This window comes from Hyla sarda, chromosome 12 (assembly GCF_029499605.1).
Source record: "Hyla sarda isolate aHylSar1 chromosome 12, aHylSar1.hap1, whole genome shotgun sequence".
In the NCBI taxonomy this organism is placed as follows: Eukaryota; Metazoa; Chordata; class Amphibia; order Anura; family Hylidae; genus Hyla; species Hyla sarda.
The window spans coordinates 30,737,351-30,758,307 of record NC_079200.1 but is presented as its reverse complement, the minus strand read 5'-3'; the positions used below and the strand labels follow the sequence as shown (position 1 = coordinate 30,758,307).

General features: G+C 45.6%; 1 protein-coding gene across 2 annotated transcripts in view; it reads right to left on the bottom strand.

Annotated features, from left to right (window-relative positions):
- LOC130296715 (glucagon-1-like) overlaps positions 1-20,957 on the bottom strand; it is a 111,147-nt gene that overhangs the window by 61,522 nt on the left and 28,668 nt on the right. Inside the window, exon 1 of one of the 2 annotated variants that reach the window (XM_056548562.1) lies at positions 9,133-9,254. The exons of the other annotated variant lie outside the window; for it this stretch is intronic. The gene's annotated coding sequence lies outside the window, so the exon portion shown is untranslated. Of the gene's footprint in view, positions 1-9,132; positions 9,255-20,957 lie in introns of those variants that run through there. 2 annotated transcript variants of the gene reach the window in all.

Genomic DNA, 20,957 nt, shown 5'->3' with positions numbered 1-20,957 from the left:
TGTGCGGTATTAACCCTTTAGAAGCGGCGGTCAAAGCTGTATAACACTGCAAAAAAAAAGTTTAAAAAAAAGTGTTAATAAAGGTCATTTAACCCCTTCCCTAATAAAAGTTTGAATCACCCCCCTTTTCCCATAAAAAAAATAAAACAGTGTAAATAAAAATAAAAATAAACATATGTGGTATCGCTGCGTGCGTAAATGTCCGAACTATAAAAATATATTGTTAATTAAACCGCACAGTCAATGGCATACGCGCAAAAAAATTCCAAAGTCCAAAAAAGCGTATTTTGGTCACTTTTTATTCCATTAAAAATGAATAAAAAGTGATCAAAAAGTCCGATCAAAACAAAAATTGTACCGATAAAAACTTCAGATCACGGCACAAAAAATGAGCCCTCATACCGCCCTGTATGTGGAAAAATAAAAAAGTTATAGGGGTCAGAAGATGACATTTTTAAACGTATACATTTTCCTGCATGTAGTTATGATTTTTTCCAGAAGTACGACAAAATCAAACCTATATAAGTAGGTGATCATTTTAACCGTATGGACCTACAGAATAATGATAAGGTGTCATTTTTACCAAAATATTCACTGCGTAGAAACGGAAGCCCCCAAAAGTTACAAAATGGCGTTTTCTTCGATTTTGTCGCACAATGATTTTTTTTCCCGTTTTGTCATTAATTTTTGGGTAAAATAACTAATGTCACTGCAAAGTAGAATTGGTGACGCAAAAAATAAGCCATAATATGGATTTTTAGGTGGAAAATTGAAAGGGTTATGATTTTTAAAAGGTAAGGAGGAAAAAACGAAAGTGCAAAAACGGAAAAACCCTGAGTTCTTAAGGGGTTAAGGACCAAGCGTTTTTCGTTTTTTGCACTTTCGTTTTTTCCTCCTTATCTTTAAAAATCATAACTCTTTCAATTTTGCACCTAAAAATCTGTATTATGGCTTAATTTTTGTGCCACCAATTCTACTTTGTAATGACATCAGTCATTGTACCCAAAAATCTACGGTGAAACGGGAAAAAAAATCATTGTGCGACAAAATTGAAAAAAAAATGCCATTTTGTAACTTTTGGGGGCTTCCGTTTCTACGTAGTACATTTTTCGTTAAAAATGACACCTTTTATTTATTCTCTAGGTCCATACGGTTAAAATGATCACCTACTTATATAGGTTTAATTTTGTATTACTACTGAAAAAAAATCATAAATACATGCAGGAAAATTTATACGTTTAAAATTGTCATTTTCTGAGCCCTATAACTTTTTTATTTTTCCGTGTTCAGGGCGCTATGAGGGCTCATTTTTTGTGCCGTGATCTGAAGTTTTTGTCAGTACCATTTTTGCATTGATCAGACTTTTTTTTATTCATCTTTTCATGATATAAAGTGACCAAAAATACGCTATTTTGAACTTTGGAATTTTTTTGCGCGTACGCCATTGAACATGCGGTTTAAAAAGCGGTATATTTTTATAATTCGGACATTTCCGCACTTGGCAATACCACATATGTTTATTTTTATTTTTATTTACACTGGTTTTTTTTTTATTCTTGGAAATGCCAGGTGATTCAAACTTTTATTAGGGGAAGGGATCATTGAAAGGCTTAAAGGGGTATTCCAGGCAAAAACTTTTTTTATATATCAACTGGCTCCGGAAAGCTAAACAGATTTGTAAATTACTTCTATTAAAAAATCTTAATCCTTACAATAGTTATTAGCTTCTGAAGTTGAGTTGCTGTTTTCTGTCTAACTGCTTTCTGATGACTCACGTCCCGGGAGCTGTGCAGTTCCTATGGGGATATTCTCCCATCATGCACAGCTCCCGGGACGTGACATCATCATTGAGCAGTTAGACAGAAAACTTCAGAAGCTAATAACTATTGGAAGGATTAAGATTTTTTAATAGAAGTAATTTACAAATCTGTTTAACTTTCCGGAGCCAGTTGATATATAAAAAAAAAGTTTTGCCTGGAATACCCCTTTAATGATTTTTTTACACTTTTCTTATGCCATATTATAGCCCCCAGGGGGGGCTATAACATTGCATGTACTGATCTTTACCACTGATTGATGCATCTCCATAGGAATGCATCAATCAGTGTTTTCGGCGATTGAATGCTCAAGCCTGGATCTCAGGCTTGAAGCATTCATTCGGCGATCGGACTGCAGGAAGGAAAGTAAGAGACCTTCCCCCTGAAGTACAGCTGTTCTGGATGCCGCTATTATACCGCGGCGATCCCGAACAGCTCCCTGAGCTAACCGGCACATTTTACTTTCACTTTTAGCTAAAGGGTTAATAGGGCGCGGCACCTCGATCAGTGCTGCGCGCTATTAGCGGCGGGTCCCGGCCTCACTATGACGCTGGGCCCGCCGTGATATGATGCGGGGTCAACGTGTAACCCCGCGTTATATCACGGGAGCGGGACTAGGGACGTAAGTTTACGTCCTTAAAGGGGTACTCCGCCCCTAGACATCTTATCCCCTATCCAAAGGGTATAAGATGTCAGATCACTGGGGCCCCGCTGCTGGGGACCCTGGGGATCGCTGCTGCAGCACCCCGCTATCATTACTGCGTAGAGCGAGATCGCTCTGCACGTAATGATGGGCAATACAGGGGCCGGAGAATCGTTACGTCACGGCTCCACCCCTCGTGACGTCACAGCCCGCCCCCGTCAATACAAGTCTATGGGAGGGAGCGTGGCGGTCGTCACGCCCCCTGCCATAGACTTGCATTAAGGGGATGGGCCGTGATGTCATGAGGGGCGGAGCCATGACGTCACGCTGCTCCAGCCCCTATTTCGCCCGTCATTACCCACAGAGCGAGTTCGGGCGGGGTGCCTCAGCAGCGATCCCCGGGGTCCCCAGCAGCGGGACCGCAGCGATCTAACATCTTATCCCCTATCCTTTGGATAGGGGATAAGATGCCAGGGGCGGAGTACCCCTTTAACAGGTTAAAGGGGTTATCCAGGAAAAAAACTCTTTTTTATATATATCAACTGGCTCCAGAAAGTTAAACAGATATGTAAATTACTTCTATTCAAAAATCTTAATCCTTTCAGTACTTATGAGCTTCTGAAGTTGAGTTGTTCTTTTCTCGAGTCTCCTCGAAAACCCTAACAAAACTCTGACATGTGCCTAGAGCAAGATTCTGTAAGAACTGAGAATTCTATAGTCAGATCCTCTCATTATCTGGTCACCGCTTGTCGTGTGATAACTGGGACTGCCAGTAGGTTTTATGGTTGAGAAGTCGACCGTGAAAAATTAATTGTAACCCAATTAGTGCCACACAAACATGAATCCTGTATTTTATCAGTACTGGCTTTGAGATGATTTATACAGTACATCACTAGAAGAACAGTAAATAGAAAAAAAATAATTGTATTAGTAATGTAGGAAAAGATATAGGGGGAGAGCACTGACAGGTGTAAACAACGCAATTGGACCTACAATAATATAGTCCTGTTTAGCGGTGTCCCAAAGTTTTCCCTAGAGCCCCATAGATCAGTGTTTCCCAACCAGGGTGCCTCCAGCTGATGTTAAACTACAACTCCCAGCATGCCCGGACAGCCGTTGGCTGTCCGGGCATGCTGGGAGTTGTAGTTTTACATCAGCTGAAAACACCCTGGTTGGGAAACACTGTCCTAGTCTTGGGGGGTCAGGGAGCCAGGTTGCATCTGTGGAATGCTGCAAATCTGTAAATCTGTAGCACTTAAAGGGGTATTCCATGAAAAAAAAAAACTTTTATTTTATTTTTTATTTTTTTTTATATCAACTGGCTCCAGAAATGTATACAGATTTGAAAATTACTTCTATAAAAAAAAAATCGTAATCCTTCCAGTAGTTATCAGCTGCTGAAGTTGAGTTGTTCTTTTCTGTCTGACCACAGTGCTCTCTGCTGACACCTCTGCTTGTCTCCAGGAACTGTCCAGAGTAGGATCAAATCCCCATAGCAAACCTTCCCTGCTCTGGACAGTTCCTGAGACAAGCAGAGATGTCAGCAGAGAGCAGTCAGACAGAATAGAACAACTCAACTTCAGCAGCTAATAACTACTGGAAGGATTAAGATTTTTTTAATAGAAGTAATTTACAAATCTGTTTAAGATGATATGAAAAAAAAAATTTTTTTCCTCGAATACCCCCTTTAAATATGCAGCAGATCCTGCATGTGTGAATACGTTCAGACCAGTGGATTTTCGCAGCGTATTTCGCTGCGGATATGCCGCTGAAGGACCCTCTGTATTCTGCCTTTACATGTGCCTGCTCAGAGCGGCAATACGCCGCTACGAGCAGACACAGTGCGATGTGCGAGTCGCCACGCACATGCGCAGTATACTTGCACGTCGCGGCAGCTCTCGCCCTAGCTCATTGTCGCGATGTGTGCGAGTACACCGCGCATGCACGGCGACTCGTACATCGTTCCAGTGTGTCTGCACGTAGCGCAGACAATGGATTCACCACAGTACTTATGCATGGGTCAGAAGCCAAAGTATCCACCAAATGCAAGTCAGAGCTAACAGCAGGTAAGAGCCTTTGCAGGCTTTGACTGGGAGTTAGTGCCAGTCTTAAAGGGGTATTCCACTGGAAAAAAAATTTTTTTACCCCTTAAGGACTGAGAGTTTTTCCGTTTTTGCACTTTGGTTTTTTCCTCCTTACCTTTTTAAAAAATAAACCAATTTTACTTTGTAATGACTTCAGTCATTTTACCCAAAATCTACGGTGAAACAGAAAAAAAATTATTCTGCAACAAAATGGAAGAAAAAACGCCATTTTGTAAATTTTAGGGGCTTCCGTTTCTACGCAGTAAATTTTTTTGTAAAAATGATACCTTATCTTTATTCTGTAGGTCCATACGATTAAAATGATATCCTACTTATATAGGTTGGATATTGTCGTAAATAAAAATCATAACTACATGCAGGAAAATTTATACGTTTAAAATTGTCATCTTCTGACCCCTATAACTTTTTTTATTTTTCCACGAACGGGGCGGATTGGGGGCTAATTTTTTGAGCCATGATTTGAAGTTTTTATCGGTACCATTTTTGTTTTGATCTGACTTTTTGATCGCTTTTTATTCATTTTTTTATGGTATAAAAAGTGACCAAAATTATGCAATGCATTGATCAGTGTTATCGGCGGTTGATTGCTCAAGCCTGGATTTCAGGCTTGGAGCAATCAATTGCCGATCAGACTCACAGGAGGCAGGTAAGACACCCTTCTGCTGCGTCATAGCTGAACAGGACATCGCGATTTTACCGCGATGGTCCCGATCAGCCTGACTGAGCTGCCAGGAAGCTTTCACTTTCACTTTAGACATGGCGATCAACTTTGATCGCCACGTCTAAAGAGTTAATGCCAGACATCTGCCTGATGCTGATAGCAGCCATGACCATGCGGGTATGAAGTGAGCTCAGCTCCTTAGCTCGCTTCATAACCCACCCGTGCTGCCGCGCCGTTTAGAAACGGCATTTTGCGGCAAGGGGTTAAATTAACTGCTGACAGAAAGTTAAACAGATTGGTAAATTACTTCTTTTATAAAATCTTAATCCTTCCAGTACTTATTAGCTGCTGTATGCTCCACGGGAAGTTCTTTTCTTTTTGAATTTCCTTTCTGTCTGACCACAGTGAATTTTCTCTCTGCTGACACCTCTGTCCATGTCAGGAACTGTCCAGTGCAGGAGAGGTTTGCTATGGAGATTTGTTCCTGCTCTGGACACTTCCAAAAATGGACAGAGGTGTCAGCAGAGAGCACTGTGGTCAGACAGAAAAGAAATTCAAAACGAAAAGAACTTCCTGTGGAGCATACAGAAGCTTACCGTATATACTCGAGTATAAGCCGACCCGAGTATAAGCCGAGGCCCCTAATTTCAACCCAAAATCCCAGGTAAAGTTATTGACTCGAGTATAAGCCTAGGGTGAGAAATACATCATCCCCCCTGTCATCATCCAGACCCCCGTCATTAACATCCTCATCATCATCACCGCCTGTCATCATCCAGACCCTCATCATCATCACCTGTCATCATCCCCTTGTCATCATCCCACACACCCCCTTCATCATCCCCTTGTCATCATCCCCACCCCCCTTCATCATCATCCCACACCCCCCTCCTTCAACATCCCCTTGTCATCATCCCCACCCCCCTTCATCATCCCCTTGTAATCATCCCACACCCCCCCCTTCATCATCCCCTTGTCATCATCCCCACCCCCCTTCATCATCCTCTTGTCATCATCCGCCCTCAGTGGTCTTCAACCTGCGGACCTCCAGAGGTTTCAAAACTACAACTCCCAGCAAGCCCGGGCAGCCATCGGCTGTCCGGGCTTGCTGGGAGTTGTAGTTTTGAAACCTCTGGAGGTCCGCAGGTTGAAGACCACTGCGGCCTTCGACATCATCCAGCCCCCTCTCACCCCCTTTAGTTCTGTACAGTACTCGCCTCCGCTCGGCGCTGGTCCGGTGCTGCAGGACTGTCCGGTTCTGCAGGACTGTCGTCCGGTGGGATAGTGGTTCCAGGCTGCCATCTTCACCAGGGGCGCCTCTTCTCCGCGCTTCGGGCCCAGAATAGAGGCGTTGCCTTGACGATGATGCAGAAGTACGTTGGTAATGAACGTACCTCTGCGTCGTCGTCAAGGCAACGTGACTATTCTGGGGCCGGGCCCGAAGCGCTTAGAAGAGGCCTCCCCGGTGAAGATAGCAGCCCGGAACCACTATCCCACCGGACGACCTCCTCTCCGGACAGTCCTGCAGCACAGGACCAGCGCCGAGCGGAGGCGAGTACTGTACAGAACTAAAGGGGGTGAGAGGGGGCTGGATGATGTCAAAGGCCGCAGTGGTCTTCAACCTGCGGACCTCCGGAGGTTTCAAAACTACAACTCCCAGCAAGCCCGGACAGCCGATGGCTGCCCGGGCTTGCTGGGAGTTGTAGTTTTGAAACCTCTGGAGGTCCGCAGGATGAAGACCACTGCGGGTGGAGAGTTCACTCGAGTATAAGCCGAGGGGGGGTGTTTTCAGCACGAAAAATCGTGCTGAAAAACTCAGCTTATACTCGAGTATATACGGTATAAGTACTAGAAGGATTAAGATTTTTTAATAGAAGTAATTTACAAATCTTTTTAACTTTCTGGCACCAGTTGATTTAAAAAAAAAAATGTGTTCCAGTGGAGTACTCCTTTAAGGTCTCCAGACCATTCCGTAAATGCTGGTGAGGAGAAACACAGTTTACGCTGGGTGGTACAGTTGTCGAGGTAACCTTAACCTGTTGGGGATGGAGGGCGTACCTGTACACCATTGTCCCGCTCCCCTCCTATGACGCTCCTGAGCGTGGGTCATAGCGGGTCATCACCGATCGTGGTGATGCCCTGCATTAACCCTTTAGACGCGGCGTTCAAAGTTGATCGCCACGTCTTAAGTGAAAGTAAAAGTATCCCAGCAGCTCAGTTGGGCTGTTCGGGACCACCGCGTTGAAATCACAGCATCCAAAACAGCTGAGAGGATGGGGAAGGGTCCCTTCCTGCCTCCTCTCCGACTGATCGGCGATCTGCTGCTCCATGCCTGCTCAGCAGGCTGGAGCAGCAGAGTGCCGATAACACTGATCAATGCTATGCTATGGCATAGTATTGAACAGTGTATGCAATCAGAAGATAGAATTTAACCCCTTCCCCAATAAAAGTTTGATCACCCCCTTTTCCCATTAAAAAGTAAAAAAACTAGTTAATAAATTTGATTTAACCCCTTTTCTAATAAAAATTTGAATCAACCCCCTTTTCCCATTTAAAAAAAAAAAATATGTAAACAAAAATAAACAAACATATGTGGTATAGCCGCATGCGTGAATGTCCAAAATAAAAAAATATAATGTTAATTTAGCCGCACGGCCAGTGGCGTGCACGTAAAAAAATTCCAAAGTCCAAAATTGCGTATTTTTGGTCACTTTGCATACCCTAAAAATTTTTTATAAAAAGCGATCAAAAAGTCCCATAAAAAAAAAAAACATGGTACTGATAAAAACTTCACAGAGCAAAAAATGAGCCCTCATGCATCCCCGTATACAGAAAAATAAATAAAAAAGTTATAGGGGTCAGAATAGGACAATTTTAAACATTCTAATTTTCTTACAAAAAGTTATAATTTTTTAAAACAAAATCAAACCTATATAAGTGGGGTATCATTTTAATCATATGGACCTACAGAATAAGGAGTCATTTTTAGCAAAAAGTGCACTGCATAGAATCGGAAGCCCCCAAAAGTTACAAAATGGCGCTTTTATATTTATTTCAATTTTGCCTAAATATTTTTATTCTGGTTTCGCTGTAGATTTGGAGGTGAATCAATTTACAGTATTACAAAGTAAAATTGGTGGCACAAAAAACAAGCCCTCATATAGTTCTGTGGGTGGAAAATTGAAAGCATTATGATTTTTGGAAGTAGTCAGGCATGTCAGACCCACCATGATCAAACACATCCTGTGGATAGGGGCTACGTTTTTTTTAATGGCCTATTAGGCCATCATAGTTTCAGTCCATGTGAACCCTATAATGTCATATACTGTATATACAGAAAAATTTGATATCGACTATGATATAAAGTGTGAACACAGGCAATGTGTCCATAAAAGATATATACATAGGTTTTTAAAAAATAAAATAAATAAGGCTGGCAAATCTGTTTTGAAAGTGGCCACTGTTATCGAAAGCTTTAGACACATATATAAAAATAACAACATACAATATATAGTGGTAACATTTTATATACCATATATACAGCTGAGGCCCCTAATTTCACCCCAAAAACCCAGGAAAAGTTATTGACTCGACTATAAGCCTAGGGTGGGAAATACATCATCCCCCCATGTCATCATGCCCCGTCATCATCACCCCCCCACATCATCACCCTGTCATTATCTAGACCCCCGTCATCATCACCCCCCCACATCATCACCGCCTGTCAATCCCTTCAATCAATGGTCTTCAACCTGCGGACCTCCAGATGTTGCAAAACTACAACTCACAGCTGTCCGGGCATGCTGGGAGTTGTAGTTTTGAAACATCTGGAGGTCCGCAGGTTGAAGACCACTGCGGGCCTTTGTCATCATCCAGACCCCCCCCCCCCTTTAGTATTCTACTCACCTCCCCTCAGTGGGAAGGAAGTGTGAGCTGGTCCGGGCCATCTATGCTGCAGGGACCGTCCGGTGGGGAGGGTTAGTCGTTCCGGGCTGTCCTTCACCAGGAGGCCCTCTTCTCCGCTCTGGGCCCGGACTAGTGACGTTGCCTTGACGATGATGCACAGGGACGTTGATGCACAGGGACGTCCCTGTGCGTCGTCGTCAAGGGACCGTCACTAGGCCGGGGCCGGGCCCGGAGCGGAGAAGAGGGCCTCCCGGTGAAGATGGACAGCCCGGAACGACTAACCCTCCCCACCGGACGGTCCCTGCAGCATAGATGGCCCGGACCAGCTCACCCTTCCTTCCCACCGAGGGGAGGTGAGTAGAAAACTAAAGGGGGGGGGGTCTGGATGATGACGAAGGCCGCAGTGTTCTTCAACCTGCAAACCTCCAGATGTTTCAAAACTACAACTCCCAGCATGCCCGGACAGCCAATGGCTGTCCGGGCATGCTGGGAGTTGTAGTTTTGCAACATCTGGAGGTCCGCAGGTTGAAGACCACTGAAAGGGATTGACAGGTGGAGAGTTCACTCGAGTATAAGCCGAGGGGGGGGGGGGGGGGGGGGGCGTTTTCAGCAGGAAAAATCGTGCTGAAAAACTCAGCTTATACTCGAGTATATACGGTGGACACATTACTAAAAGTGTGATTTAAATTTGCCAGACTTAGTCAGTCCGTCTGCAGTGTTATCGAGCTCCTCGGATCTAGTTTAGCATATTGATGATTCACTGTTACTGTGAGAGATCTGATGTCTCTAGTGAAGCATCACAGCCCCACCAGGAGACCTGTCGATATATTGATAACAGCTTTATTGAATTTGGCCAGGAGGAAACAATTGATTTTCTCCATGTATTTTTCACGCAGATGGATTTGTTGTTCTTTCAAACATGGCACATACCATTTATCACCCAGATCAGAGAAAAACTAGGGGAGGAGGTTCATGGTCTTCTTAGAGATACACAGTGCGTGTATCCCCACCCAATATGTGAAAGGTTAGTAGGAGTAAATAAAATATAATTCAGCATAATGGAGAGGAATATTAGGGCCACATTTTCACAGACGTGTTGCCCTGAGCACTTGTACTGAATACAATAGTACCAATATGGCCTATCTACACAAACAGAATCATTTGCGGGATTCCTCCTGCGTGTATGAGAGGGGGCGGGGCCTCCTTGGCTGTCCGCAGGACATTTTCGGCTGCGGAATTTCCAATGCGGAAAATCCGCCGTGAGCCCCATTGAAGTTAATAGGGTCTGTGGCGGATTTTCAACAGCGGAGATTCCTCTGCCCAAAACCTGCTGTGGAGTGCCTGACCCTTTCAAACTTGCAGCAGGAAACACGCTGCGAGTTTGAAAGAAAATACAACGCAAAAAGAGAAACACAGCCGCACATCCACCATTTGTATTATGATCTACTTGCGTCTCAGCATAATTAAAAAAACTAACAGATTGTTATTATACATTTTAATCAAAAAGTACAAGCCCACTCGCCACGTCAAGGCCACCTTGTCAGAGTGGGTCCCTAACCTGACACTGGCGTAGCGCCGGGCGGCGACCACTGCCTCAGAGACACCATGTCCACAGGGAAAGCGACCCAGGAAAGAAAATATGCCTGTGTGAACGCATCCTTAAGGGGGAAATATTTTTTTTCCTGCAATTGCAGCAGATACATCAAAAGTATTAGTAATTGTTTTTATTTTTACTCTTTTAAAGCGTACCTGTCATAGTGCAAAAAAAAAGTTATATGTTACTCCGTACCTAATCCTGATCATTTACATATATTTTTATGTGTCTAGGACCTATATATCCCTAACAAATTGCATTTATATCTTGCTCACTTGCTTTTTCTTCTTGCCTTATGGAGGGGGCATGTCTGTCTTTCTTCCTCACTTCGGATGTGTAACAACTGCGCTCCGGCCAAACACGCTGGCCGTGCGCGTTCTCTTGTCATGTCCCCGCTGCCGGCAGGGCTGGGATTCGCATTGCGGGATGCGCCCGCATGCAAATCCCAGCCCGTCACTCACCTCCCTGGTCTTTCTGTTCCCGCAGCCCCGGAGCGTGTGTCCCTGCCTCCTAGGGCGCGCGCACGCCGGAGCTCATACATTGCTCCTTTGCCGCCTGCCTACTGACTATTTGGTGCGTTCCCGACTACGCTAATGTGCAGCCTGCCCTGACCTCCTGCTATCCAGACCGCGAGTTGCCTTATCCCACCTGTGCCTTGAATCTTCTCTTCCTTTGTGGTCGAGCCGTGCCAGGGGTAGCGACCTGGGTGCTGCCTGCTGCAGCAAGTCCATCCCACTTTGCGGTGGGCTCTAGTGAAAACCAGCGGCACTTTAAACTCCGCTCCCTGGTACAGTCCGAGTCATCTACCACACAGATCCAGTGGATCCATTATCATCAGTGTTCCAGTCTACTGAAACGTGAGTGTTACAGGATGACTAATATGCTCTGAGTCTGGGAGCAGCCGGGTAGTCTGCAAATCACTGCACAGTAGTTTTTATGCATACATTTTCTATCTGTTCCTAGTAAAGCTGGATGCTAATCAACATAGCTATCACTATGTGTGTCATTCAGCTTCAACAGACTCCTGACTGTCTGATCAGCTTCTTTGTAATTCAGGAGTCAGAGAAAGCTTTGGCTGTTCAAACATGCTGGGAGTTGTAGTTTTATAGTTGAACTTTCTACAAAGATTGTACCCCCAGGTGTTGCAAAACTACAACTTCCATCATAGGAGTTGTAGTTTAGCAACAGCTGAAGTCTGTGGTGGTGTAATGGTGATCTCCTATACTGGATACTAACACACTTTGTGGCTGGTATCCAGTATGCTGCAAAAAACAGAGTAGTCTGTATGCATAAAGATAGATGACCCCTAGTGGTGGCTATTTTAATTTTATTAATTTTTTTAATAAAACTGACATTATTTTAAAATAAATGTATATTGAAAAAAGTCATCTTATCAATAGTACTACAAACTCTTTAGTAGTAGTACCACAACTCTTTAAGTGCTGCCCCTCTCAACTCTGCCACCCTAGGCACAGGCTTGCGGGTGCCTAATAACAAATTCAGCCCTGATTACAGAATATCAGTATATTGTACATGTCCAGTGCTCTTATCTCAGTATTGTTGTTGTTCTTTCAAAATTAATTAAAGTCTTACTGTCATTTAGTAAAACTGAAATTTTGTCCTGACATGTCAAAAGTTTAGATTGCATCAGGTCTCACTCCTGAGACCTGCTGCAATGTAATTTATGGCTGGCAACGTGCTTCATTCCTCAGTGGCCACTCAATCCATCTGATATGCTCTATTATAGTCTATAGAGCACATAAGTTGGATAGGGTGGCCAGTCAGGGAGTGAAGTGTACAGCTATAACTCATGATTGTAGCGGGACTCAAGAGTGAGACCCAGCGGTACTTAAACTTTTGACATGCCTGGACGGCGAGTCAAAGGTTTTACTACATGACAGTAACTCTTTTAAATCTTAATACATTCGAAGCCTGGAAAGATAGATTTATCTGGGGTTATAGGGTCTTTCCTGGACACACATCAGTCACTAGAACTAGTTGTGCGCAGTGCTCCCAGTCTTTCCTTTCTCTGCAAGAGACGGGTTCTGTAACGGGTTTCTGAAGACAGTGTATGTGGATCCACTGGACCTGTGTGACAGATGACTCGGACCGTACCAGGGAGTGGAGTCTAAGGTGCCGCTGGTTTTCACCAGAGCCCGCCGCAAAGCGGGATGGGCTTGCAGCTGCAGGCGACACCCAGGTCGCTACCCCTGGCACGGCTCGACCACACAGGCGGCTGAGGAGATGCGAGGCACAGGAGGGATGAGGCAACTCGTAGTCTGGATAGTAGAAGGTCACAGCAGGTGGCACAGTAGCGTAGTCTGGACGTAGCAGGAGTTCAGTAGGCAGGCGGCAGAGGAGCAAGGTCAAGTCACAAGAGCAGGAGATCTGGTACACGGCAAGGCAATACAATGGAACACTTTCTCTAGGGCACAAGGCAACAAAGATCCGGCAGAGAACTGAGGAGGGTGAAGGAATTTATAAACAAGCCACAGGTGGTTACACTAATGAGCGTACTGGCCCTTTAAATCTTAAAGCTCCGGTGTGCGCACGCCCTAAGGGACGGGGACACGCGTGCCGGAGCAGAGAGGTGGAGGCAAAGGCAGGAGAAACACCCGGAGAGTGACGGACTGGGGCTCGCATGCGGGCCCGTCCCGCAACGCGAGTCCCGGCCCGTTGGCAGCAGAAGGTAAGGGGACCATGAACTCACGGCCAGCGTGTGAGGCCGGAGCGCATAATGTAACAGGTTCTATAGAAAGTCTATAGAGTTTGTATCCTGTGGCAAGGATAGAGATGGGGAAACAAGTTCTGAATAGTGTTGAGCGGCATAGGCCATATTCGAATTCGCGAATATTCGCGAATATATGGACGAATATTCGTCATATATTCGCGAATATTCGCATATTCGTAATATTCTCGTTTTATTTTCGCAAATGCGAAAAATTCGTGTATGCGAAAATTAACATATACGAAAATTAGCATATACAAAAATTAGCATATACAAAAATTAGCATAAACGAAAATTCGCATATGCGAAAATTAGCATATGCAATATGCGAACATTCGCGCGCCAGTCTCACACAGTAGTATTAGAGCCTTCTTTACACCACACAAGCTGGAAGCAGAGAGGGGTGATCACTGTGATGTGTACTGTGAAAAAAAAAAAAAAACGAATATTCGTAATTACGAATATATAGCGCTATATTCGCGAATTCGCGAATATGCGATATTCGCGAATAATATTCGAATTGCGAATATTCGCGAGCAACACTAGTTCTGAACTGAGTGCTTCTCCCCAGTTGTTTTAGCAGTCGTGGGGGTCTTAGCATCCAGACCCTAACAGATTAAAACACTACTGACAGGTCTTTATGACAGTAATACTTAAAAAAAAATTGGGGCAGGAGATGGTAGGAGTAATAAAAATAACTTATACTTGCCCCTCCATTCTCTCCCCTCAGATGCTGCAGCCAGCCACAGGCTTTACTATTCACATGCACTTGCTCTTACTTTGTAATATAGTTTGTACATCCATTCCTCATAGATTTTAAGGTCTATGCTTGCCGTCAAACAATCTTGCTTTCATTAAGTAGCTGAAAACTCTGTGTATGGGGGCAATGTGGGGGACCTCAGTCCTATATGGGAGCCGTGTGGAGGATCTCAGTACTATATAGGGGCAGTGTGAAGGACTTAAGTACTATATGAGGACAGTGCACCTCAGTACTATATGGGGGCATTGCGGGGGCCTAACTATTATATGGAGGGAAGTATGGAGGACCTAACTACTATACAGAGGCAGCGTGGGGTACCTCAGTACTATTTGGAAGCAGTGAGTGGGTCCTAAATACTATATGGGGACAGTGTCAAGGGCCTATTACTATATGTGGGCAGTGTGGGGGCCTAGCTACTGTGTGGGAGACCTAACTACCACACAGGGCAGTTTGGGGGATCCCAGTACTATATGGGGACAGAATAGGGGGACTTCAGAACTTCAGAACCTTAGTACCATATGGGGTCAGTGTTGGTTACCTACCTACTATATGGGAGCAGTATGAGGGACCTAACTACTATATGGGGACAGTGTAATGCAGATGGGGATGCAGTTCTGAACTATTAATGGCCCAACTTAGTGTGAATTTTCCTAACTAACTAACTAATATATATATATATATATATATATATATATATATATATATATATGACTATAAACCTCTGTATATTATTGTGGCATGATGAAAAGGCACAACTTTGAAAAGGAATGGAGTGACATACTCAGACCTGGAAAGGAGAATGAGAGGACTATGTACTTGTATGCAAATTGACTGTGACTTCATAGCAAAAGAGCAAAAGATACTTCTTCATACCACCCCACCCTTTATCAACCTATTTTATTGTCTAAATATCATTCATTAGCTATATAGAGCAATTTCCCCTCTTTGGCTGTCATTTACATGCAAGGAGTGAGGGAAAGACATCATCCAGCCATCGACTCCGTCTCTGTCCAAATCCCTCTCTGAAAGTGGCTCCTTCCTTCCTAAAAGACACAGACCATGTGGTTTCTGCCCTGCACTGATGAATCATGCTCCCTTTAGTGCTGAGAACTGGGAGGTGTGTGCAGCCTTAGACCATCAGACACTGAACCTCTCTCTGCTGCTCAGAGCAGGAGGGTGGGGGCTGGCAGAGCAGAGCTGCAATGATTGCTGGGAGATGTAGGCAAGGGAAAAAAAGGATGGCAAATAATATCAAGCAGCCAGTGAAGACAACAGAGGCCACAGGAGCCATGCATATCAGGCTGGATGTTTTACAGGGAACATATCCAGGTAGTGTGATGGCATTGGAGCTTTTTTCATAGATATACTACTGCTCAAAAAAAGATAACAAATCCTAGATCTGAATGAATGATCTAATCGTATGAAATACTTTCGTCTTTACATAGCTGAATGCGCTGACAACAAAATCACACAAAAATTATCAATGGAAATCAAATTTATCAACCCATGGAGGTCTGGATATGGAGTCACACTCAAAATCAAAGTGGAAAACCCCACCACAGGCTGATCCAACTTTGATGTAATGTCCTTAAAACAAGTCAAAATGAGGCACAGTAGTGTGTGTGGTCTCCACGTGCCCATATGACCTCCCTACAATGCCTGGGCATGATCCTGATGAGGTGGCGGATGGTCTCCTGAGGGATGTCCTCCCAGACCTGGACTAAAGCATCCGCCAACTCCTGGACAGTCTGTGGTGCAACGTGGCATTGGTGGATGGAGCGAGACATAATGTCCCAGATGTGCTCAATCAGATTCAGGTCTGGGGAATGGGTGGGCCAGTCCATAGCATCAATGCCTTCTTCTTGTATGAACTGCTGACACACTCCAGCCACATGAGGTCTAGCATTGTCTTGCATGAAGAGGAATCCAGGGCCAACTGCACGAGCATATGGTCTCTTAAGGGGTCTGAGGATCTCATCTCGGTACCTAATGGCAGTCAGGCTACCTCTGGCAAGCACACGGAGGGCTGTGCGGCCCCCCACACCATTACTGACCCACCACCAAACCGGTCATGCTGGAGGATGTTGCAGGCAGCAGAACATTCTCTATGGTGTCTCCAGACTCTGTCACGTCTGTCACGTGTGCTCAGTGTGAACCTGCTTTCATCTGTGAAGAGCACAGGGCGCCAGTGGCGAATTTGCCAATCTTGGTGTTCTCTGGCAAATGCCAAACGTCCTGCACGGTGTTGGGCTGTAAGCACAACCCCCCACTTGTGGACATCGGGCCCTCATACCACCCTCATGGAGTCTGTTTCTGACCATTTGAGTGGACACATGCACATTTGTGGCCTGCTGGAGGTCATTTTGCAGGGCTCTGGAAGTGCTCCTCCTGCTCCTCCTTGCACAAAGACAGATGTAGCGGTCCTGCTGCTGGGTTGTTACCCTCCTACGGCCTCCTCCACGTCTCCTGATGTACTGGCCTGTCTCCTGGTAGTACCTGCATGCTCTGAACACTACGCTGACAGACACAGCAAACCTTCTTGCCACAGCTCGCATTGATGTGCCATGCTGGATGAGCTGCACTACCTGAGCCACTTGTGTGGGTTGTAGACTCCGTCTCATGCTACCACTAGAGTGAAAGCACCGCCAGCATTCAAAAGTGACCAAAACATCATCCAGGAAGCATTGGAACTAAGAAGTGGTCTGTGCTCACCACCTGCAGAACCACTCCTTTATTGGGGGGTGTCTTACTAATGGCCTATATCTTCCACCTGTTGTCTGTTCCATTTGCACAACAGCATGTGAAATTGATTGTCAATCAGTGTTGCTTCCTGAGTGGACAGTGTGATTTCACAGAAGTGTGATTGACCTGGAGTTACATTGTGTTGTTTAAGTGTTCCCTTTATTTTTTTTAGATATATATATATATATATATATATATATATATATACTTCCCTGTAGTACCCCTTTAAACAATGAGCATCGTAAGTCAAGCCAAAAAATAATTTTGTATTATTTTAGACAGACAGCACGTTTCTAAGCCAAACCACACCTAATAAAGGGGCCATATTGGACCAGAAAACCCTGTACATTTAAAATAATAAATAAAAGATCTTATTTTGGTTCTGTGACTTGCCTGTGTAATTTTTGGATTATTGTAAAGCTGTGTAGATGTAAAAGGTCGGTGCACTAACATAGGAATCTGCCCCCAGCAGTGCAGGCCATTTGGTATACACGAGATTTGGGAATTATTGTAAGATTTCATTATATTCTAGAAACAAGATGCTGCCCGATGTATCACTTCACAAGGCTTTGCAGCCTGCCACTTCTCCATGTCAAGTGATACATCGGGCAGCATCTTGTTTCTAGAATATAATGAAATCTTACAATAAACCTTATCTCCGTAACTGGCTTGAGAAACCAATATCACGTCCCCCACACAGTAATGTAATAAACAATCTCATGTAACACAATTAACACATGTCAATGTACTGCGCTGATCCACAGAGTCATCAGGGATCTTATTAAACCCACATATACGGGAGACGTGTAACTATTTACATCCTGGCCGAATATGAACGCGGCGAGACGTGCATTGATCATGTATGTTACTATATGTTTCCTGCAGACGGTATGACCTCCTCCCGCTACACATATACAGTAGTCCCTCAAGTTACAATATTAATTGGTTCCAGGACGACCATTGTATGTTGAAACCATTGTATGTTGAGACCAGAACTCTATGGAAACCTGGTAATTGGTTCTGAAGTCACCAAAATGTCATCCAAAAATAGGAAAAAGTGAGGATTAAAGAAAAATAAGTAGATAACTAATGTAGATAAAGCAAATCCTTATATATAAAAGTAAGAAAGATCTGCTGGGAGCTGTAAATCAGTGTAAGTCAGTGTTTCCCAACCATGGTGGCTCCAGCTTTTGCAAAACTACAACTCCCAGCATGCCCGGACAGCCTTTGGCTGTCCGGGCATGCTGGGAGTTGTAGTTTTGCAACAGCTGGAGGCACCCTCGTTGGGAAAGACTGGTCTATGTAGAGGACAGGAGCTTCTTCAGGGTCCTGTACAGTACACACAATGTCCTAAAAAAAAGTAAAATGGAGCCGCCCTTACCTGGTTCAAAAGGAGCAGCTAACCTTGGCATAGGTTAAAAGTAGTACAGAACACGTAATACCTCCCTGTACTGTAGGGGGCGCTACCAGATAGCCAGTCAGTGCATGCACTTTAGGAATACAGGGGTTTTACCAGTGAATGCCCATTCTGATTGGTCGGTTCTTTCAGCCATTGACACATTAAGCAGATTCCACAGCATTGTATGTTGAGTCTGGTTTCAAGTTACAATGGTCAAGAAAAGACCATTGTATGGTGAAACTATTGTATGTTGAGGCCATTGTAAGTTGAGGGATCACTGTACATAGTGGTAATTGTCTTCTTATGTTTTCTCAAGTGTGTATGAGACGTAGGGACATTAGATTGTGATGGGAATTCCTATATTTTGTGTACGGTTCAGTAATATAACATCACATTATATTTTTATGGGTTACTGTTACGCCGAGCGCTCCGGGTCCCCGCTCCTCCCCGGAGCGCTCGCTACACTCTCGCTACTGCAGCGCCCCCGTCAGATCCACTGACCGGGTGCGCTGCGATCCCGCCTCCAGCCGGGATGCGATTCGCGATGCGGGTGGCGCCCGCTCGCGATGCGCACCCCGGCTCCCGTACCTGACTCGCTCTCCGTCGGTCCTGTCCCGGCGCGCGCGGCCCCGCTCCCTAGGGCGCGCGTGCGCCGGGTCTCTGCGATTTAAAGGGCCACTGCGCCGCTGATTGGCGCAGTGGTTCTAATTAGTGTGTTCACCTGTGCACTCCATATATATACCTCACTTCCCCTGCACTCCCTCGCCGGATCTTGTTGCCATCGTGCCAGTGAAAGCGTTTCCTTGTGTGTTCCTAGCCTGTGTTCCAGACCTCCTGCCGTTGCCCCTGACTACGATCCTTGCTGCCTGCCCCGACCTTCTGCTACGTCCGACCTTGCTTTTGTCTACTCCCTTGTACCGCGCCTATCTTCTGCAGTCAGAGAGGTTGAGCCGTTGCTAGTGGATACGACCTGGTTACTACCGCCGCAGCAAGTCCATCCCGCTTTGCGGCGGGCTCTGGTGAACACCAGTAGTGACTTAGAACCGGTCCACTAGCACGGTCCACGCCAATCCCTCTCTGGCACAGAGGATCCACCTCCTGCCAGCCGGCATCGTGACAGTAGATCCGGCCATGGATCCCGCTGAAGTTCCTCTGCCAGTTGTCGCTGACCTCACCACGGTGGTCGCCCAGCAGTCACAACAGATAGCGCAACAAGGCCACCAGCTGTCTCAACTGACCGTGATGCTACAGCAGCTACTACCACAGCTTCAGCAATCATCTCCTCCGCCAGCTCCTGCACCTCCTCCGCAGCGAGTGGCCGCTTCAGGCCTACGACTATCCTTGCCGGATAAATTTGATGGGGACTCTAAGTTTTGCCGTGGCTTTCTTTCACAATGTTCCCTGCACTTGGAGATGATGTCGGACCAGTTTCCTACTGAAAGGTCTAAGGTGGCTTTCGTAGTCAGCCTTCTGTCTGGAAAAGCTCTGTCATGGGCCACACCGCTCTGGGACCGCAATGACCCCGTCACTGCCTCTGTACACTCCTTCTTCTCGGAAATTCGAAGTGTCGTTGAGGAACCTGCCCGAGCCTCTTCTGCTGAGACTGCCCTGCTGAACCTGGTCCAGGGTAATTCTTCCGTTGGCGAGTACGCCGTACAATTCCGTACTCTTGCTTCAGAACTATCCTGGAATAATGAGGCCCTCTGCGCGACCTTTAAAAAAGGCCTATCCAGCAACATTAAAGATGTTCTGGCCGCACGAGAAATCCCTGCTAATCTACATGAACTCATTCATCTAGCCACTCGCATTGACATGCGTTTTTCCGAAAGGCGTCAGGAGCTCCGCCAGGATATGGACTTTGTTCGCACGAGGCGTTTTTTCTCCCCGGCTCCTCTCTCCTCTGGTCCTCTGCAATCCGTTCCTGTGCCTCCCGCCGTGGAGGCTATGCAAGTTGACCGGTCTCGCCTGACACCTCAAGAGAGGACACGACGCCGCATGGAGAATCTCTGCCTGTACTGTGCCGGTACCGAACACTTCCTGAAGGATTGTCCTATCCGTCCTCCCCGCCTGGAAAGACGTACGCTGACTCCGCACAAAGGTAAGACAGTCCTTGATGTCAACTCTGCTTCTCCACGTCTTACTGTGCCTGTGCGGATATCTGCCTCTACCTTCTCCTTCTCTACTATGGCCTTCTTGGATTCCGGATCTGCAGGAAATTTTATTTTGGCCTCTCTCATCAACAGGTTCAGCATCCCGGTGACCAGTCTCGCCAGACCCCTCTATATCAATTGTGTTAACAATGAAAGATTGGACTGTACCATACGTTACCGCACGGAGCCCCTCCTAATGTGCATCGGACCTCATCACGAAAAAATTGAGTTTTTGGTCCTCCCCAATTGCACTTCCGAAATTCTCCTTGGACTACCATGGCTTCAACACCATTCCCCAACCCTGGATTGGTCCACAGGGGAGATCAAGAGCTGGGGTACCTCTTGTTTCAAGGACTGCCTTAAACCGGTTCCCAGTACTCCCTGCCGTGACCCTGTGGTTCCCCCTGTAATCGGTCTCCCTAAGGCCTATATGGACTATGCTGACGTATTTT